The 21,215-nt window shown below is 29.3% G+C and overlaps 1 long non-coding RNA gene across 1 annotated transcript in view; it reads right to left on the bottom strand.

Annotated features, from left to right (window-relative positions):
• LOC142318380 (uncharacterized) overlaps positions 1-18,883 on the bottom strand; it is a 46,839-nt gene extending 27,956 nt beyond the window's left edge. Inside the window, exons 1-2 of the long non-coding RNA XR_012754896.1 lie at positions 18,797-18,883; positions 1,643-1,780 (exon numbers count right to left, since the gene is read on the bottom strand). This is a non-coding gene — a long non-coding RNA (uncharacterized LOC142318380). The remainder of the gene's footprint in view (positions 1-1,642; positions 1,781-18,796) is intronic.
• Between the last annotated feature and the right edge of the window lie 2,332 nt (positions 18,884-21,215).

Genomic DNA, 21,215 nt, shown 5'->3' with positions numbered 1-21,215 from the left:
TCACAATATAATATATAATATTTTAGTTCAGGATGGATCCAAGATTGAGTCTTTTTTCTGTTATCGAAATGTTATATAGAGCCTACAGTTACATAGTTTACCTTGAATATATTATGAAATAGTTATACATTTTTTCTTACTGTCATCTAACATTGCAAATACTCTGTCCTTTTACAATACATTAGTTGTTAATGCGTTTCATTGGAGCGAAACCCCGACTTTTTTAACTGGTTTTTAGAGTCCTTAGTTTTGACGAGTTGTTTGGCACCATTTTTATCGATTTATCCAATTCAGATTTTATATCGATAAGTGTTTTGGTATTCACCATTTTTCATCTGTTTATTAAGAATATTCCCTTTATATCACTGATATTATAAATTAGGTATATACCAGCGATATACCTTCAACAGGTGGGGTAGACTACACTACCTGTTGGTTGTCGTTAACAAAACTTAGACTTTGTTTATAAAACCATTTTCTAACGTCATATAGATCATTTCTTAGGACTTAATTATATATATATATTAGGTTTTCATCGGATTCATTTGATTGAGGGACCAATTTCTTCAATAGGAGGTCAACATGAGTTCGCTCAAAAATCTGCTAAAATTATACAAAAATGATTTCTGCTAAATTTACTGATTAAGGTACCCATACATTTCTTGGACATTAAATTTAATTCCTTAAATTTATTCATTACTTCTGTTTCATCATCATTTAAAATAAATTTTATTTTTAGTTATAGTAAATAACAAACAGAAAATCGACTAATCCTATCAGTACATTTGCTATACGTTTTATCTTTTGTAAGATTTTTTTTTTATTTAATTAGACATCATTCTACTGATGTAATAAGATGAGTCACTTCAATCAATAAATTTTTATATCATTCGAACTTAATCTATTTACATCGAGGGGCTGAAACACCTGAAGCATTAACTGCCTCCTCAACAGCCTCCTACACCGGTTCAACAAGTAATGAATCCGCCCTGCAAAAAAATTAAGAACCCTCTTTAATCAAATTACAAATGTTTCTAAAACATGATCTTATTTCATCACCATTTAAAACTTCTTTAATTCCTTCCACAAGAATTGTAAACTTTTTTCAATTTTTTTCTCACTAATGATATTCTTTATATCGTTGCAATGGACACACCACACAAAATATTTTCTTTTTTTTTAAATAAAACATTAGTTTTTATTTTAATAAACGAAGGAAAACTATCTAATTTTTCTTATAAACATCTCATTGTTCATTCAATTCGGAATTTTTTTCGTAGAAATGAAATTGTATGCATCTACCACTGCGATTCACCAACCAAGTCAATGCATGACTTTCCTTTCATACATAAGAAAATCATGACTTGTTTGTATTATTTGTATAATTCATCAAATCGGATGATGATAACATTCGCAAAACTTGGAAGAAGTCAGTTATCATAAGCTAAAATAGAATTTAAAAACTTGTTCAGATAATGCATCGCATTTAAAATTACAAAGAGACAGTAACTTTCTGATAATGAAACCTCTCTTATCAAAATAATTCCCTCATTTTATGTGTGATATTAGTCTATATGTATGCAATAACCAACTAGTGAATAAAATAACGTTTATTTTTTTAATATATTTTTAAAATAGTTACCTTTTAATAGATTAGCATCAGTCGGCACTGAATAACTATTTTTAAATATATCTCAAAACGGTTAATTACCTTGCATTTTAAAAGTTTTTTCCATATGTTATTCAACAATATGAATGTTTTATATTTTTCTGCGCTAACCTAAAACAGAACGTAAAAAATAGTTAAAATATGTTCCAATTAGGTTAACCATTTAACATAAAATACAGTGTGCCCGTAAAGTATTAGTGGGGTATTAAATATTTATAACTTCGGAACAAACCATTATAGATAGATGAATGTATGTTAAATGACAGATAAATACTCCTAGTTTATGTGCGCGAAAGCAAGCGCATGCGCTTTGTGTTTCCAGTACACGCAAGCAGCATGTTCGCTTTAGTCATCATGTTTGCAGTGCAGAGGAAGTTTCAATGTGTATTGTGGCTTGCTATGTTTAAGTCAATTTCACGTGTTACGTGAATACGTTATGTATACAATGAAGGTCCCCCCGCATGAAAATAACATTCGGTGATGGGTCAAACAGCTCAAAGAAACAGGCCCCTACTCAAGCAAACACATTCAGGACGGCCATAAGTATCTGATGAAATGATTGAAGTAGTAAAAAACAAGTTCCTTGCGTAGCTCGAAGAAATCCGTACGAATATATAATACAGAGTTGAAAATTCCTGAAACAACTGTTCACAATTGGCTAAAAAAACACGGTTAAGTTTCACTGCATACAAAATTCAGGTATTACAAAATTATCCACAGAACAAAGTAAAACGATTTAATTTTGCTGTAGACATTCTGGGTATGTTAGAGTAGGATGATGATTTTTTAAACAAATCAATTTAAGCTGATGAAGCAACGTTTCACGTTTTTGGACCAGTATTTCGGCTTAATGTTCGTATATGGGGAACTGAACCGCCACGTGCCGTTATTGAATATCAAATTCACAGTGAATAAGTGAATCTGTAATTCACCATTCAACGGAACAGAGTTTTGCCCCCTTCTTTTTTCTAAAAAAACAGTAAAAACAATATCTTTCTCGATTTATTTGAAGGATATGTAGAGCCGGAAAACTCCATTTTCCACTTGGAGGTCTTCCATATTTTGACGCAATCCTGCAGGAGTTTCTTAACGAAACATTTCCTTAGCGATTGATTGGCTGAGAAGGTTGAATTGCTCCCATCGTCTCCAGAAATTATCCCAATGTATTTCTAGTTTTGGGAGTTATGTAAAAACAAAATTGTATTCCGTTCATGTTCGAAATCTGGACCATTTAAAAGAAAGGATCACTGAAGCTGTTTCTTTTATCACGCCGGACTGAAAATAGTCTTGATGTCTGCAGGACAGCTAAGGGAGAACACACGAAATCTACTGAACAGGTAAAAAACTGCTTCTCTTTCATTTAACGTTTATTTCATCTCTCTACAATCCTTTGTTCCGAATCTATATCTATTTAAAGCCCTATTATTATTTATTAGCCTTACTTTTTAAAGCATTATTATTTTACGGATACCTGTATATAAAATCTTTAATTGATTGGAAAATTAGAATTAAAAGAAAGTAATACTTTATAGTATTTAATATTATAATAAAAATAAGTGGAATATTATAATTATTTTTTAATTCTTTTGATACTATTAAATATAAATGCTTATTACTGTTAAACATGAGATAATATTTGCAAGTCTTTACATATTACTATACAAAAAAATTTTTATTCTTACCTTAAGATTGATTTAGACCAGAATGATTTATTTTGTTTAAAAAATGACAGATTTTATTTAAAATGATCTCTTAATAAAATTTTATGAAATATTTCTTGAAAAAAGTATGGATTGTCTAAACTCATTTATTTAAGACCGTATTTACAAATAATTTTCTTATTAACATTTTTTTTACTGGAAATATTTAAAATATTATAAAAATAATTTAAAAGAAATAACTCTTATTAACCTTGTTGGTGAAACAAAATAATAAAAGTATATTATTAAATTCCTAACTCTTTTTTCATTTCTAAATTAAAAACACAAACACGATAATTTGTATGATTAATTTTTTTTTGCATCTAAAAAATTGATTTTTCGAATTACCTTTTTTTAAAGAAAAATATGTATTTTAAATTAAAGAAAAATTGACTTGAACAATACTATAACAAAATAAAAAAATTACCTTACACTAGAATTAGAAAAAATATTTTAATGTATAACAAAATCATACTGGCCAAATGATTGAAATATTGAAATATACCATATCAAATAATAGAAGAATATCATACACGCACAATAACAAATAATGTAAATACGCAATGAAGTTTTTTATCTTGCACAACCGAATATATATCGAAGTTGAAATAAATTGATGAATATTATAAAAAAAATAAAACTCCTTAATTAAAAAAAAAAAAATGATTGAAAGTAATTCTGATGATAAACAAATGCAGCTATTAAATAAAACAAGATTAAACAAGTAATATCACATCCGTTAATTTGTATCGCAACCCGTTCGGTGTTTTTTAATTAACGTTTGGCGGTGTAGGGGAACCCCATCCCAAAACGCATAAGACCGATCTGACCCCACCACGCCTTTGATGACTTACGTCTTTTTGTTTTTAAAGTACCTCCTCCTCTTATCTTTTAAGGGGAATTTAATTTATTGGAAATGAACGTCTAAGATTGTTCCAAAATGCCTATACCAGTTTTGCTAATTGATACCTGAACATCTTGAAACACATCTAAAGACGTTCGTCCTAGAATTCTCAGTCGTCTACAACTTACAATCCATGAATGATAATGTTTCATTGCCATCTGAAAATGTAGGTGTATTGACAATAAGTCAAAACTAAAGGATAAAGGATAAAGGATAAAGGATTAAATTATGAAAAAATGTACTATTATAATCGCATGTAAAAGAGAAAAATTACCGATTTTATACACGATCAATTGCACTTTTGAGGCGATAAAAATTATAATAAACAAACAATGATGAAAGAGTTGAATGTTCCTGAATATGAAATGGAAAGCTTGAACCAATCACTTCAACAAATTTTTTTTCACCGTTTAAAACTTTAAAGAATACAGAAAAGTTGAAACAAAAGATGAACCATTCAACGGCAGTTGATACCGTTTTACGGTCAAAACTTGATATTTTAAAGTAAAATTCTGATTATATATATATATATATGAGAAAAAATATGAAAATAAAGAAAAGTAACATACTGAAATCACAGGTAATATCACTTAATGTTAGAGAAATATGAATTTGAAAAGATCATCATGAAACTGTTTCGATAATATGAAATAAATAAGAAAGCCGCAGCAAAATAGTAGACATTTAATCATAAATGTTCTGTTTTTAAAATTTTATGAGCGACTTCAGATGAGTAAATCGATGAAAAGATAAAATTGTGGAGGGTTTCAACCGGATATCGTTGCCTAACATTGGCTAATGTATTTAACATTTAATCTTCCCTCTAGAACGTTATATATTAAAATCAGAAAATGCTATTTAAATTAAAAAGATAATAATTCTTGATAAACTGAAAACATTTCATTTCTTTGGACTTTCTGATTTAGTATTACAGTTAACATAAACGTCTAAGTAGCAGTTCCTAGCTTTCATCATGTAGCTTTTGAATTAAAATCCGGTTAGACATGCTTTTTACAGGTTGAAATTTTCCACATAATATTTTTCGCACAAATTTATAGCTTTTCTAATTATTTTAAAATAAATCCCTTTTTTAACTGATTGGATTTTTTTTTCTTTTTTTTAATGCTTTTATTTATAGTTGCATCAACAATTATAATCATTAGCGACTACAGTAACACTATCGATTGGAATTTCACAATAAGTAATTAAAACCTAAAAAACTTGTTAATAGTTTCTTAGATGATTCGTGTATTAGGTTAGTTAATTACGTATTGTTAAATTATTTTAGTATTATTTATATTTCTAAAACCCTATGAAATTTTAAAAGCTGTAATAAACTAATGATCTAATTTTTATTTATTTATTTTTGATAAATTTCAGTGAATTATAAATGTTTATATTTTAGTGGCTCAGGAAGCCAACAGTTTGTAAAATGAAATTCTGTTTATTCAAGTAACTGAATTCAACTACTCAAATTAGATTGTAAAACTAGAACATCGCATGCCTCGGTTGTTCTAAAACTCATTTCATTTCGTAATATATAATATTACATCCCTGAAACGGATAGATGTCCCGAGATCTGCTGATGCACCGATGAAACAATCATCATACATACAAAGTATGCAGTATTAAACTATAATTAACGAGTTCTTGTATCTATCAAGAATGAAATTTAGTTATTTCCAAACGGCAATGTTAACATCACCAGTTTTTGTATGGATTATTATCATTCAAATTTTATCGATAAATATTACCGTACTATTATCTTTATCAATCATCTAAATATATAGCTCAAATTATTTTTAACTTTCCAGCTTTCAAATATGAAAGATTGAAGCGTGACTTTAAATTAATGAAATTTAACTTTATGAATACTACTGAATTATGATTTTTTTCCTAGACGTCTAATATTACTAAATAAATTCTAAATACTAAACAATCAAAACGATGGAAAGATGTATGACAATACAATACATAGTATTTTCTTTTTTTTGTTAATCGAGTGCAATTTATATTCTATTTTTTTTTAATAATTACAGTCTAATCTACATTAAACACGAAAAATCTGTTATATATTTGTGTCAATAGTCTGCATCAGAAGAATTAAATAAGAACTTTTCTGATAAATGCTGAAGTTTTATGCGGTTCATGATATGGCCTTAAACTGGCTAAAACCCGTACCAATGAACCACATAGTCCGTAGTTTACAAACGGTGGATGCTAATTATTTGTGTGATGTTGAGGTAATTATATCAAAATCAATTACGGTATATTACAAAGTTCAATACTGTTTCCCTCGCATTTTTTTTTTATTCACTTAAACGAGTGATATTAACTCCAACGCTGCCATACAAACAGACATTACCACTTTTATCTGTTAACCGACAAGAGATCACTTTCCATAATGACTAAAAAAAGGCGTTTACATAAAATTCTAATGGCTTTAGGTAAATGGGTTTTACTAAAATCTTAAAAAACACAATGTGTTTTTATGTGTTTATTATGTGTTATTATGTGTTTTCTGATTCAATGCATACAGTTCAAAATATAAAGATTTTACTTCGTTAAAGAACCTTGTTTCGTCACTGTTTGCTTCTTTTATGGGTTAGAAAACTGATTATTCCCTGATTTTGAAAGTCTATTTTGAGCAGTCTCAAAATAGACTAAAATCAAAATCTTTTTTGAGTCTATTTTAACGAAACTAATAAATACAATTTTTAAAGTTATTTTAAATTTTTACTGAATTTTGGAAAGACCGAATATATTTAGATGGATTATTACCCCTCAAATTTTATCGATAAATATTACCCTACTATTAACTTTATTACTCTTCGAAATATATAGCTGAAATTATTTTTAACTTTCCGGCTTTCAAATATGAAAGATTGAAGCGCCACTTTAAATTAATGAAATATAACTTTATGCTTACATAAATGTCTAATATAACTAAGTAAATTCTAAATACTAAATAATCAAAACGATGGAAAGATATAAATTTTTTTATTTATGATGAACTCTATATTTATACAACCTGCTTTCCAATTTACTGTATGGTATTAATTTTCTGGAAAAAATCAACTGAAATGAAATGATTTTATTTTCAAATTAGTATTTTAATCTTGTACTAACTGTATGAGTTACGGAATATGATGTGTCACATTAAGAAATTCTTTCCCTTCTTTGCAAATTTGTTATGCAGACAGCTATATTCTAAAAAAACCTATTACGTCTTAAAAAACTAATCGTAGTTATAACAAAAATATTAATGGCCGTTTAAAAAACACCAGAAATAAAAGTACTTGCAAATATTTTTTCCTCAGAACATCGTTATTTGAAAAATTATAGTATATTAAAACTAGGCAATGAATTACCCAAAAGTTTTAAGAAAATTAAAGTATTAAACAAATTTTTAAGAATTTCACTCTAACATTTTTTTTAAACAAATCGATATTTTTTTAATACAAATTACTTATTACGCTACGGTAAGAATTAAAATGTGACAATCATAAATGAAATATAATTTGATTTAGTTTTTGTTAAGTATGTTGTTTTTTATATTCTTATAAATTTATTTTACGTTTGTTTAACAATGGCTATAAATTTATCTTATTTATTTCTTATTTTACAGTATATCTCTAAAAATAATGTGGTACGTACCACTGAAAAGACCGTTATAAAAGTGAATTGAAAGAAATTTACATTTAATGGACTAGCAGGTTAAAGAAAAAGACTAGAAGCTTTATTGATTAGTAAATCCTTAGATAGTGCCTAGTTTGTGGAAACACATTTCACTGATCAGAGTATCCTTCGTGTTTGAGATCATTCAATCTACTATAATAACTATTCCGATGGCAGAGCATACGGAGGTATAGCGGTTATAGTTAAAGAGCCATAAAACATCACCAACTGCACAGAACGATGTTAAATATCCTCTCTGGGGAACTCGAGTAATATCTCCTAAAGGGTGGCAGGGATCTAAAGGACTGAGTTATTAGCATGCGTCTGAATCTGATCTCCGGAATGGAGTCTATCTACTGGCTATCGGATAATAATAAGATCCCGGACTTATTGGATTTTTTTGTATCCTCGGGAATTTCGCGGCTATACATAGAGGCTGATAAAAACTTTGATTTGGGATCTGACCTCTAAGCTGTTTTGATCACTGTCACCACGTTAATAATTAAGACCACCGCGGTGTCCCCAGTACTCCACAAGAACAGCAGGAACTGGATTTCTTATTGTTGCTGAATAGAGGATGAGTTGGTAGTATTAGAGAAAAAGAAAACAACATGAGATAAAAATTCAAGTAAATATTCTGGTTGGTGGGCAGACGTTCTCGTCTGTGCTTGTCTAATAAGCCGCTTCTATACTCATCAATTCTAGAACGTATCTGGATCAAACTATTGAGCACCACGAACAGAAGCAATCTTGACATCTTACAGCGGTTTCAGAATAAGCTAGCGAAGTGTATAACAGAAACACCTTGGCTTACAAGGAAAAATGAGATCTAGGATCGTTTAGGATTATGGTCCGTGCGGGAGCAGATACAACGTTACAGTTCAAAGTACGAAATTCAGCTTAACTACCACACAAATCAATTGGCAGTAAACCTACTAGACAATGGGGATTGTCTAGTAGAAGAGAGAACTGACTGCACATTTTAGACCTAAGTATCCCAGGAGTGTCTTAATGTGTCTATAGTAACTTAGGATGTGAGTTATTCCACATTTGTTACATATATTCTTCTTTTTCTTTTACACTGGTTCATCATTTTTTTTTTTTTACCTTTTGTTATTATTTTATCCTATTTTGCTGTCTATTGTTGTAGTGGGGTTGAATGTCATTCATTATTACTAATGTATGGGCTTGGCATAAATGTTTTTATTGTACAATTATTGTTTCGCTCTTGAAGATTCTTTATCATGTGATTTGGGATGTGATCCAATTTACTGGAAATATGTATAAATGTAACCGATTGCAAATAATTTTTGAAACAATAAAGAAATAAATCATAACATAATAAAGAAATAGAATTTTTTTAATCACTGAATTCGATATCTGCCTATATACGTAATAGGTGCATTTAGCCAGGAAGATGCATGACAAACATTCTCAAACAAATACTTTTGATGCTATTGTTTAGAATTATGTTTTATGTGTGTACAGTGTATTTTTACACCAAATCACATTAACGGTAAACGTAAGAAATAAGAAGTTTAAAACTTGTTTGAAGGTAAAAATAAGCATGATTTATGATAGTTTTTTATTTATTTTATCAGTATTTTAATATATACAAAATCATCGTACAGATAGTACCTGGTTGGGTTGAATATAATAACATTTATGGCTGAAGATTACATGCATTCCAGCCGGATTGGTTTATTGCTAAACACTTATAATATACTAGCAGACGCGGCAATGCTTCGCTATTGCTAGGACTATATATAAATGAACACAATTGTTGAAATTTTGATAAAACATTAACAAAATGAACATGACGGAATTTCACAAAATTTAACCTTTCCCTTTTACCCTTTCCCCTCTTTGCATTTCCATTTTCCCATTTTCATTTTTTATCATATTCCTTTTTCCTTTTCCCAACTTTCCTCTTCACTTCCCCCTCCAAACTTTCCCCCCTTTTCCCCAGTTCCCTATTCCTTGTATTCCTTTCGCTTTTCCTCTTCCCCTTTTCCCTTTTTTATTTTTTCCTTTCCCCTTTCCATTTCCTTTTCCCCGTTTTCCTCTTTTTTCTTTTTTCCATTTTTTCCGTCTTTGCTATTACCTTTTTAGATTTTTCTCTATTACAATTTTTCCCTCTTTCCCTTTTCCGATTTTTCCTTTTCTCCTTTTTCCCCGCGCGTAAATCGATACAGTAGTTTTTTACTGTATAACGGACACACAAATCGGAAACACTGAAATAGAATCATAAAATATTTAGTATAGCTTGTGGTGCTTTTACGTTCAACAAATAGCGCTGTTTTTTAAAAAAAAGCATGTTTTTATCTGTCACAGGTGTGACATCTTAGGTATATAAATAGTAGGTATATAAAAACACGCGCGTATTTGAATGCAACGTTGTGTCAAAATTTCAAAGCAATCGGTGAAAAAATTTCGGAGATTTAAGATTTTGAACAAACGAACATTTACATTTTAATTTATATTGACTTAGCGCTCAGCAAAGAAAACGGAGAATAATTCCGAAATCACTTTCTTTAGAAAGATCGGCATATAATATTTTTTATTCTTTGTAACGGCATGTCATTTTCATTTGTGTCTTGCGTTTGATATCAAGTCTCCTCCATTCGTAATATGTGAAAAAAATAAAATTTCTTAAGCTTGTATTAAAAAGAAAAAAACAGTATTGAATTTTACTGAAAAAATCAGAATTTTGGCTGATTTTTAAAATTTATATTTATTTTTTTTAAAAAAGGAACTTTGATATTTATAACAAGATTATTTAAAACAAATTTAAGTCATTAAATATATATTTATTGTTTATTTAATTTTGAAATATACGGTTTTTTTTTAAAATTACATTTGAATAATCAAATCGCTTATTTTAATCAATTTAGATTTTGATTAATAACTAAAGTCTGTTACTATGGTTTGTAATTTTTTAACAAAAGAATAATTTCATTGAGAATATTATTTTATATAAATGCAGCCAATTAAAACATGATTTCGTGATTGTAAAGAAAACAAAAACAATAGTTGATTCTTTGCGGAAGCTGTTATTACCAAGTAAACCCCTGATGTTTTTTCGTTTTGATGCTTACAGTTTAATTATTCATTATTTGAAAAATTCTACGAATAAGGAATAATAAATATTCTCATCCTTTTCCTTGAAGAACATATTTAGCTATCGTGCTTCTGTATCAAACCTATAGCTCTTTTCTCACTGAAAGATTTAATTTGAAGTTGAGCAATCTAATAAATATGATCTTTCATCATTATGAAAATACTTCCATTCAATATTTAAGGATAAAATTCCATTCAAATTTAGGATAAAATTTGAATTAATTTAACTGTATTTAAATTGACTCGAAAATTTAATAGTTAAGTTTAATTAGTTAATTTAATTGATTAAAGAAATAATTTTTAAAATTTCTTAACGACAAATTCATTTTTTACGAACCCTTAATATAAGAATGATCTCAAATTAAGTAATATTCAATAATTTTATATTACATTTTATTAGTTGTTTAAATTGGTTCCGAATCAGAACTTCTATAATACATTAATAACACAGACAGAAATTTTTTAACTAATATCTCGATAAACGTAGGCCACTCTACCTCTTCACAAATACTTCCATTATTGAAAATTACTGGTCCTTTAGATTTCTTTTTATCTGCAACTTTACATGGTTTAAATGTTAATTCAAATCTCAACGAACAGGAATTAAATCCCTTCTTAGATTTTGCTCTGTTTCTTGACTTCTCGGGCTCTATAATCTTCTTTTACTTTTGTCACCTCTTTAATTTATAATCGAGCGGAAAACTTTTGTAATCGTCCCACGCGTTCGCAACCTCATGAATTTTCAACCTGAAATTCTCTGAATTTGTGAAAATTCCTTTATTTTTCTTCTTAAGCAATAGCGTAGTCTTATGTCCTAAATTATTATTACGTAAAACAAGTAATATAAAATAATTTACTCTTTCTTCCAGTAATTATTATAAATAAAATTCATTAATTTATTGCAATGTTTAGGTTGACATTTATTTTCAACTGCGAATATATTTTAATAAAAAATAATTCTATTTTAATTACCTACAGGAGTTAGAGGGTACCTCTACAGTTTTACACATAATTTTTTACACAGAATTTTAATCTAGCAGTAAATAACAAGAATGTTGGGATATTTTATCTGTATTTTTTATATTAAAATGGTTTTTATGGATTACACAAATATTGTATATCTTGTGATGTAAAATAAATGCAAATAATTCCATAAAATTTATAGTTTATTTGTGTATTATTAACCACTGTGTTACTGTATTAGATAATCTCTATATTATTACATTTCAGTCATCGATTATCTCAGGGGATGAGCTAAAATATAATTGAGTTTTCATCCATAGAAAAAATAAAAGATATTCGGAACTCCCTAAAAAATAATTACTCTATATCAGCAAAATCAATACTCTATCAGTAAGCAGTAAGTTAATAATTTTTTCACTGTTATTTTCTGTTTCGTGATTTTTGTAAATATAACATTTTATTACAAAGAATAAAAAAATGAATAGATTTCTATTCACATTTCCGTATTAATACAGCATCATTACATGTATAAACAAATGACATTTTTAATTCTCTTCTAAGAAAAAGAACTAACGATACAGCAGAAATAGAAAAGGATGAATTTTCATTTTAAAAATCACATTTGGCAGTTTTTTATTTATTTTATAAGCTTATGTGTAGTATAATAGAGCTGGTACGAATTTTTAGGTATTTTTATTGTAATTTTAATTTAATTTCCACAGTTCACTGTTTCGCAAATGTTACCTTCTAATTTATTTTATTTTTCGGCAGTGTTTAATTTATAATCGGTTCCAATTTACCGGAAACATGAGTAAATTTGAAAAAAAAATGACATACAGAGAAGGAGGGTTTCCACAGAATTCCTCAAATAACGGTGTATGTGCACACATGTATACATATCGTATACAATGTACATAAATGTATACTAAACATAAATAAGTCCATATAAAGATGAGTCTAAAGAACATTGATCAAAGTCCAAAGTTAAGAATATAAAAAATAAGAAAACTTAAAAAAATAATATTTATCAATCACCCAAAGAATAATTAAACAAACAAAGAATCAGTCAAACAAATCAAGGAACTAACAAAAATTAGTGGTGAAACGAAATAAATTACTTTGACGATGCACGTCAACGTCTAGCGTAACTGATTAAGAATTTACAGGTCCAATATATGCAGTCGTTTAAGGCGCCTAACTCACTCGCTGTTATTCAGGAAATTAACCGCAAGCCAGTTCACATGTTTGTTCAGTTTCATTTTGTAACCTGTACTGAACTGACGTATCTGCTCCAGAACGGTTGGCAATCCCAGATAATCGTGTATTTCAGTATTTCTCGCAAACCATGGCGCTTCTGTTATATATCTCAATGTTTTTTCTGGAATCAAAGTATTACTTCAATGTTACTCTCGCTTGTATTCCATAGGTGCAAATCAATTTCAGGATCGCTGAGTACAGTAATTGCTTATTAGATAATGATAGTTATCAGTAACTAGTAACCAGTACATCTCCCTGAACTTTAAGTTAAGTTGCGTCTTTTTCTCCCTGACATGACTCCTCCACTTCAGACCGTGATCCAAATGCAGTCCTAGGTATCCCATGCTGTTACCATGCAAAATGAAAACGCTATTAGTTATAACGTATTAGGCAGTTATCTCTTCTCTTCTCAGACATAACAGTCTTTGCCTGTTTACGAGTAGCTAGCCTGTATTAACGAGTAGCTAGCTACTCGTTAATTAGATCCAATTCAGTTTGTAGTTTAGAAGAAGCTACGATAGGGTTAGCATCCACAGTCGGGAGAGGCATGTCATTCGCAAACGATGCAACAACTTTGAAGTTGTTTGGACATCAAACGGTCTGGTCTCTGCAATGAAGACCGAGTATAGAGCCGGCCACTGAACTGAGCCTGAGGACCACCCGACCCATTATCAAAGAATACAGACAAGTCTTGATCTTACTTTACCTGGGAAAAACGTCCATCTAGGTAGTTCTCTAGGAGCAAGTAATACGGTTAGGAAGGCTCCTTTTCAATTTATGCCAGTAAGCCAGGACAAATCAAATGCCTGCTATACATCCAAAAAAAGGCCAAGCAATACATCTTCTCTTCTAGCTACTTGCTGATAACGTTGACTATCCTCAGTGTTTTTAGGAATATTGAGTGATCCCATCTGAAGCCGAACTCTTCTAAATTCTTCTAAGTCACCTCTTGGTAGAAAGAAATCCCATAACCTTCCATACAGTAAGTGGAGGTAGGTCGTGCCTCTCTGACCTCCACGACTATTTTCTGGTGACGATACCAACCTGTTCCCTGCAGGTTTGAGGTAAAGTAATGCGTCGCATTATCTATATCAGCACTTCTTTTCAAACGAATAGGCACACTTAGCTTGTCCTCAATCCAATTGCGGTAGGAGCCCCAGTCGATCCTTTTGTTTTATAGGACAAGTGGTTTGTTCTTTTGGTCAAGAATAACATGCCCTTCCTGCACAATCAATCTATTACCTCTAACACAATTTATCAATAGTTTCTCGAGTTACCTGAGCTGGGCGAGGCCGGGCCTTATCGTGATGTAGAATGATGCCTTTGTGTATATTTTCAACACTGCTGACTTCACTTCGTTGATAAGTAAGTGTATTATATAGTATGCGCTGTTTATTGATACCGATATTCTAAAAAATCGACAACAACCGGACCTTTTGCTTCCTAAGACATTGTCATCTTGATCTTTCCTGCTGATGGTCGGATTCGGAATTTTTTCTTGATAGGTGAACTCGTAGCTCTTACTGCTTACTCTAATTTTTTCATTACAGTTCATAGTGGCTAATACGTGTCTCATCACAGGTTAGAAAACAGTTCAAAGAAAATATCACCTTAACATTACTTCAGTTCAGTGAACATGTGAAGTCTTGTCTTTTTATGATGTTTGTCATTTCTCTTGGAACCCATCTTGGTCTTGTTTTACGGTTCATAAGCTTGTTGGCGATAATTCTGTGAACTGTCTCATGCTTACTTCTAATTTTCAGCTATAATCTCTACTGTGAACTTTCGGACATCTTCGATGAGGGAATCCATGAGAGTTTCAAGTCTTGGAGTTGAAATCTCAATTGGACGTCCAGAAGGGTGCTGTAGTCACTAACGTTTGATCGTCTTTAAACTTTTTTAACAACTTGTAAAATTTTTTGTGGTTTATACAACTTTGTCCGTATGAGAGTAAATCTTAACCTGTTTTTCACCTTCGGAAAGCAAAATCCGGATTCCTGCACTGATTAACAAACTTCAAGACGGCTCGCCATCGTAAAATGAGATTTTGAGATTACAAACAAAACAATTTTACTGAAACAACTGATCGGAAGTCATCACAGGGTTACCAACTTACTGTTCTGAAAATATCACAACCCTCTTACCAACTGTTTTGCTCCCACAGCTATTTGTGTCTAATTACTGAATGACCCTCGTATATAAATATGTATATAATAAGAAATGATTACAGTACAGAATACAAATAAAAATTTCCACTACATTTTATTATAAATAAATAAATATATATGTAATAAAATGTAGTGGAATATATATATATATATATATATATGTATAAAACTATTTATTAGTAATTAAAATGCCGTTGGTATAAAAAAATACAAATTAAATGAAGTACGTAACGTGAAAAATAGAGTAAGTAATAAAAATCAATTGTAGAACTCTAAAAAAAAAATGGAGAGCGCGATCTAAAAGAATGAACTGTTAATGGGTGAAAAATTTCAAAAAATGTATATCCACTGGGGAGAATCGTCGAAAGGACCCACGAAAAAGAATGAAGATGACGATTATAATGTGCATATAAACTACATATCAAATAACAAGAAATAAGTCTCTTTATTATTATTCTGCAATTTTTTTTAAAAGTAAATTGTATTGGTAATTGTTCAATAAATGAAGCTGATTTTAGTATTACAAGAGTTGCGTTTTAATCTGTTATTTCTTTTTTATACTTGAAATTTATTCTGTATAATAAACTATTTTTTTGTTTATAAATAACATATTTTGTTTATCTAAAAATAACATTCTATTTTTTTAATTTATTTTCATTGGTATTTCGTATTTTTGTATGAAGATTGTAAAGTAAATAAAGATGAACAGTGGAATGTATAACCAGATTATCGTGCTCTAAAAGTTTTCTGAGAATAGTGAATGTGTTGTTGATTGCAACTCCGAGGTGATGAGTACAATTTTGATAACCTTCTTTCCGTGGATAACTTTATAATCGTTTAATCCACGATAAAATTAAAAAAAAATTGAATTTATCTCTATTCTTTAAAATCTGATTGAACACATTTTGTCTCACAATGAATAAAAACAGAACAGCGTGTCCCATTTATATGTTTTACAAACCAATAACGCACAACAAATGTTTTATAGACATGATTTGATAATAACTATTACTTTAATTTTTGCCAACCGTGTTTGAAGTAGAACTCGAAGCATTTTTGTGAGCCATAGATTTAATTTTGTTTATGGTAGTTTGAATTTCTCTTGATAGTTTTAACAATGTATGATTGAAGTAGGGTCTACGCAGACATTAACAATGGAAAATCGCCGTTTAGTGATTTTTCACTCATCTGTGAAGGATAATGCAAAGCAAATGAGGATGTTTATATGATCATGATGGCAAAATGTAATACTGTAGACCACCACTTGTTCACTTTCCAAGCTACACATTTATGATATAGTCTTACATTTATAACCGCATTTCTTTTCGAAACATTATAAGGATGTGTCGTTCACAGTTGTATTTTCCAGTTTCGTCAATTTTATCGTCTGATTATTAATCCAGTAACAAACTATGCCCAGTTAATAGTTATTCTGCTACGAGAGACTAAAAGGATAAATCCACGTAAGAGGATGCGAACCTTCGGTAATATTACCGCAACCCCTTTTTATATTTGTGCGTTTCGGTAGCCAGGAAATTTTTAACAGGTTTTTTAGAAGGAAGGAAGAAACATAAAAAGAAAAAAAAACAGGTTAGAATAAATAACTTTACAGTGTGAAACAACCAGTAAAAAACAAATGTTCTACCTACAGAAACTAATTGTTTACTTTCTGTAGGTAGAACAGAAAGTTTTACCTACAGAAGAATACCTTCTGCTAAATTTATTATAGAAGAAAAACAAAATAAAATTGTGTGTTACTAAAACAGTGTACTATTTATTTTATAACAAAATATTATTAATTATGAAAAATATTAATGTTTAATTATGTAATAGTTATATTTTTAAATGAATAATAATAATAATTTGAACTTTATTTTCAAATAAGCTTGCAACCGATATCAGTAATGATATAAGATAATGAAAATGTACATTAAAAATTTAATTAATACAAAATAAATTAATAACTTACGAGTAAATGAAGTGTCCTGAAGCCAATATTATTTATTAGCATGATCAATAGGTAGTCTTCAGGTGATGAAACTATGTAAATTATATTTTATTTATGGATTTGGTTTCAAAACATGAACCAAATAAAGTTACATCTGTGTTTATTTGGTTTTTTAATCTACAGAAATTACTCCAAAAATTTAATTATAGTATACAATTGTAGAAAAAAAGCGTATCTTTTAATTCCACATGGTTTCTGAATGTAAAAATAAATTTAATAGATTGTTTTTGTAAAAGTCTATTAAGGCCGCAAATTCGGAGCATAGCGTAATTACTTTGAATTTTGTTCCTGAGAAAGGCAAAATATTACTGTGACGGTGTAATGTGCTTATATTACTCCTGAAATTAAATTCCCTTACTGAGCCACCTCCCTTTAAATTCTCATCTATAATGAAGAGACAAATATAACTATATTACTTTTTAATTAGGTAGTGCTTAATAAACATTATACTCTTGCGTAAAAGATATTTTCATTATATAAACAGTGCGATAAAGTACCGTGTATAATACGAGTATATTTTAGCTTCATTCAAACACTCTGAATAAAATAAAATCAAAAACACATTTTCACAAGTAACAGATCTATGCAATTAATAAACTGTATGAAAATTACTTCAAATAAATAATGATATACAAATAAATGGTGTGCGCGCGCGCGTGTGTGAAGATGCCAGTTATCATTTATTATCAATTAGATTTGTTATTTTTACTTCAAAAGTAATATTTATCATTAGTAAAATATTTAACTGAAAGGAAAGCGAGTTGGAGGCGAAAAACTTGCTCAATGCATTATACAACTCTATTTTATAAACTTTAAAGTCTGAAGTAAACAGGAATTAATCTGATCAAAACTGAAGACGTTAATGTTTCCTAACTTTAACTATAACGGCGGCAGTTAAGGAAAATAAAGTACCGTTCTTAGAGTATCATACTAAGAACATATTTTACACAATCACACACTCACACGCAGAATATACTAAGTGTTGTTATGAGCGTGTAACTAATCCAAAATATTTCATTGAATCCATCCATATTCAAAGATATTCTGATTTGTCAAACTACGTTTTAAAAACTGCTGATAACTTCCATTGTATTGTAAGGTTACTACTTATTACCTCTTACTTTCAGAAATAAAATGTTTTTAATTTACAATTCCTTTGTATGTTCAAATAACCGATTACTAAATAATTTTCTTCTAATTTTTTTTCCATAGCATTTAAATGTCAGTGTGTTGCACGTAAAACAAACTGTTCTAGCAAATCTTTAATTTAAAATATCATTTTATAAAAAGTAAGAAATAAAATTCTGTTTCTGTAGAAAAGCTTATTACCTGAAATGCACTTTATTTTTCCTTTGAGTTCACAAATAATATCTTATGGAAATACAGGAGCTTATAATACAAAACATTCGATAAAAATGTAATACAATATTCTTTATGAAAAATTCAGAAACGTAAGAAATTCTAAGATATACTATTGATTTAAAACAATATGCTACAAAACATATGCGGCTACACTTGGGTAGGCTAGATCACATCTGTCACTAAAGAATGTTTGAATATTTGAAGTTAGCTACAACAAACGTATTACTAACTCCAATACTACAAACTATACCGATTGTTTAAGTTTCTTTTGTGTTTTATTCATCCTAATAATTTTCTACTTCAACTTCATTTTTGTCCTCAAAGAACATTGGACTTTTAATTTGTTTCCAGTTCGTATTTCATCCTCTCATGTTTCATCTTTAATCATGAATGTTTGTTGAACTTATTAATTATAACTGCACTGTTTCATCATTTCATTTGTAAATATTTATATTCATTGCATAATTACACGTGGTAACGGGGTAAGTAGTACTTAACACTAAAGTTTTAGATGAAACTTTTGTAGGGTTATAATTCCTTGATATCTTTGTTCGATTTAAATTACTTTTTAAAAGTAATGGAAGGAATTCATTTTATCTTTATCAATAATTCTGTATATATGAATCCTTAAGTAAAATCGTTATAATTTGTATGGTGGTTATTATCTAAATACTCTAATAGTGTTTGAATAAAGATACAAAATATGACACATATGTTGCTGAACGTTCCCAAACGTTTCAATAGAGCGAATATTTAATCACTTTTTTTATTAAAGGATATTTTTTACAAATTCTTGTCGATTTTATCGGTAAGTTTTATCGTTTTTGAGTTCTCCACATTTATTTAGTTAGAAATTTCTTATTTCATCATAAAACGTAATTTTGAATAAAAGAATTAATTGAGAAACATTCCTATTTTTGGGATGGGAATACTTTTAACAAATTAATTTTACAAAAATATTGGCTTGATATTGTTTTTTGCCTTTAGTTCCAAACATATTTAAACGACTGGTATGTGTAAATCTGACTGACAAAAAATAGTTTCATAGACATTCGTAAACACCAGTTGTTATGGAATTTTGTTAATGAAAGTTTTGTTAATTTAGACTCAAACTCTTGAACCGTCAAGAATTTTTACTTATCTCTGTTTTATTGACCGGAAAAGTAAAATAATATGTATAAGATAATTTAGATAATATATATTATAAAAGTGGGTTCAAGACAAATTTATCCCTGAATGAGTAAACGAATCAGGGAGTAAATGAGTAAATGAATCAGTCACATTCAATATCCATTTTGAACATGTAGATCCAGTCAGAACTAGAATGGCCACTCGAGTAAGTTACATAAGTTGTTTTCAGTAGGAATTTGTTCGAACTCCAGATAATGGCAACCTTAGTTCATTTTTTATGACATCGGGTAGATAAATTGGATAAGTTCTGGGGGTAGCATAAAAATGGAACTTATATGAAGATATTTTGAATATTTCATGAATTATAAGCCTTATAAACTGAGAGCACCGTGAAAATTACTGGTCATAGGTATTAATATACAGAGTGACTTATAGCAATTTAGCACGAAAACCATAATTTAGGTCACTCAATCAGTGTGAAATTTTAAGGCCACAAAAACAAATCATACCTAATAGGAATAACAAATGATATTTAAGTGCATCTGGTTTCCAAATTATCAGAAACATAAATTGAAATCAAGCTATATTACAATCGAAATAGTAATAAAATCTATTAGACGATATCCTGATATCATCCTTTATTATCTGATGTGTATTCTAAAAAACATAACTCAAATTCCAGAAGATAAACAGTGGATTGGTCGTCTAACCTAACAACGTAAATGCAATATCTTTTACTGATTAAAAGTAATATTCATTCCTTTAGATAAGCTTACCTCTTTACGTCATTGAACAAATAAATTAACAGTGTTTTATGGAATAAAATAACAAAAAACAGTTAATCCAACAGGATTTATTAATGATGGCAAATCCATTAACGTGAGTCAACGGGCTTACTCATGTTATCAGAATTAATTTTAATTTAATAACATCAATTTTATCAGTTTTATTGTTTCTGATATCTCGAATATCGTGATTTTTGGAAAGGATAATACTTCAAGATATCAGATACGACAGTATTTATTCGGGCTAATGAGTAGTTTATCAAAATTTCGGGTAGTTGTGTTGCTACCTATCGTAAACTATATTATTTTTAATTGGAAATTACGAGTGAGTAATGGACGAGAAGAAGCATTTAGGAATAGATTGTTGAAAAGTTTTACTAATCAGTCTGCGTCACAACTTGTTAATTTTCCATGCGAACTGGTAAAAGCTTAACTTCCTAACAAATTAAAACAAATCCGAGAAGTTTGAG

This window comes from Lycorma delicatula, chromosome 1 (genome assembly GCF_047948215.1).
Source record: "Lycorma delicatula isolate Av1 chromosome 1, ASM4794821v1, whole genome shotgun sequence".
In the NCBI taxonomy this organism is placed as follows: domain Eukaryota; kingdom Metazoa; phylum Arthropoda; class Insecta; order Hemiptera; family Fulgoridae; genus Lycorma; species Lycorma delicatula.
The sequence above is the reverse complement of the archived record's forward strand: the minus strand, read 5'-3'. Positions and strand labels throughout refer to the sequence as shown.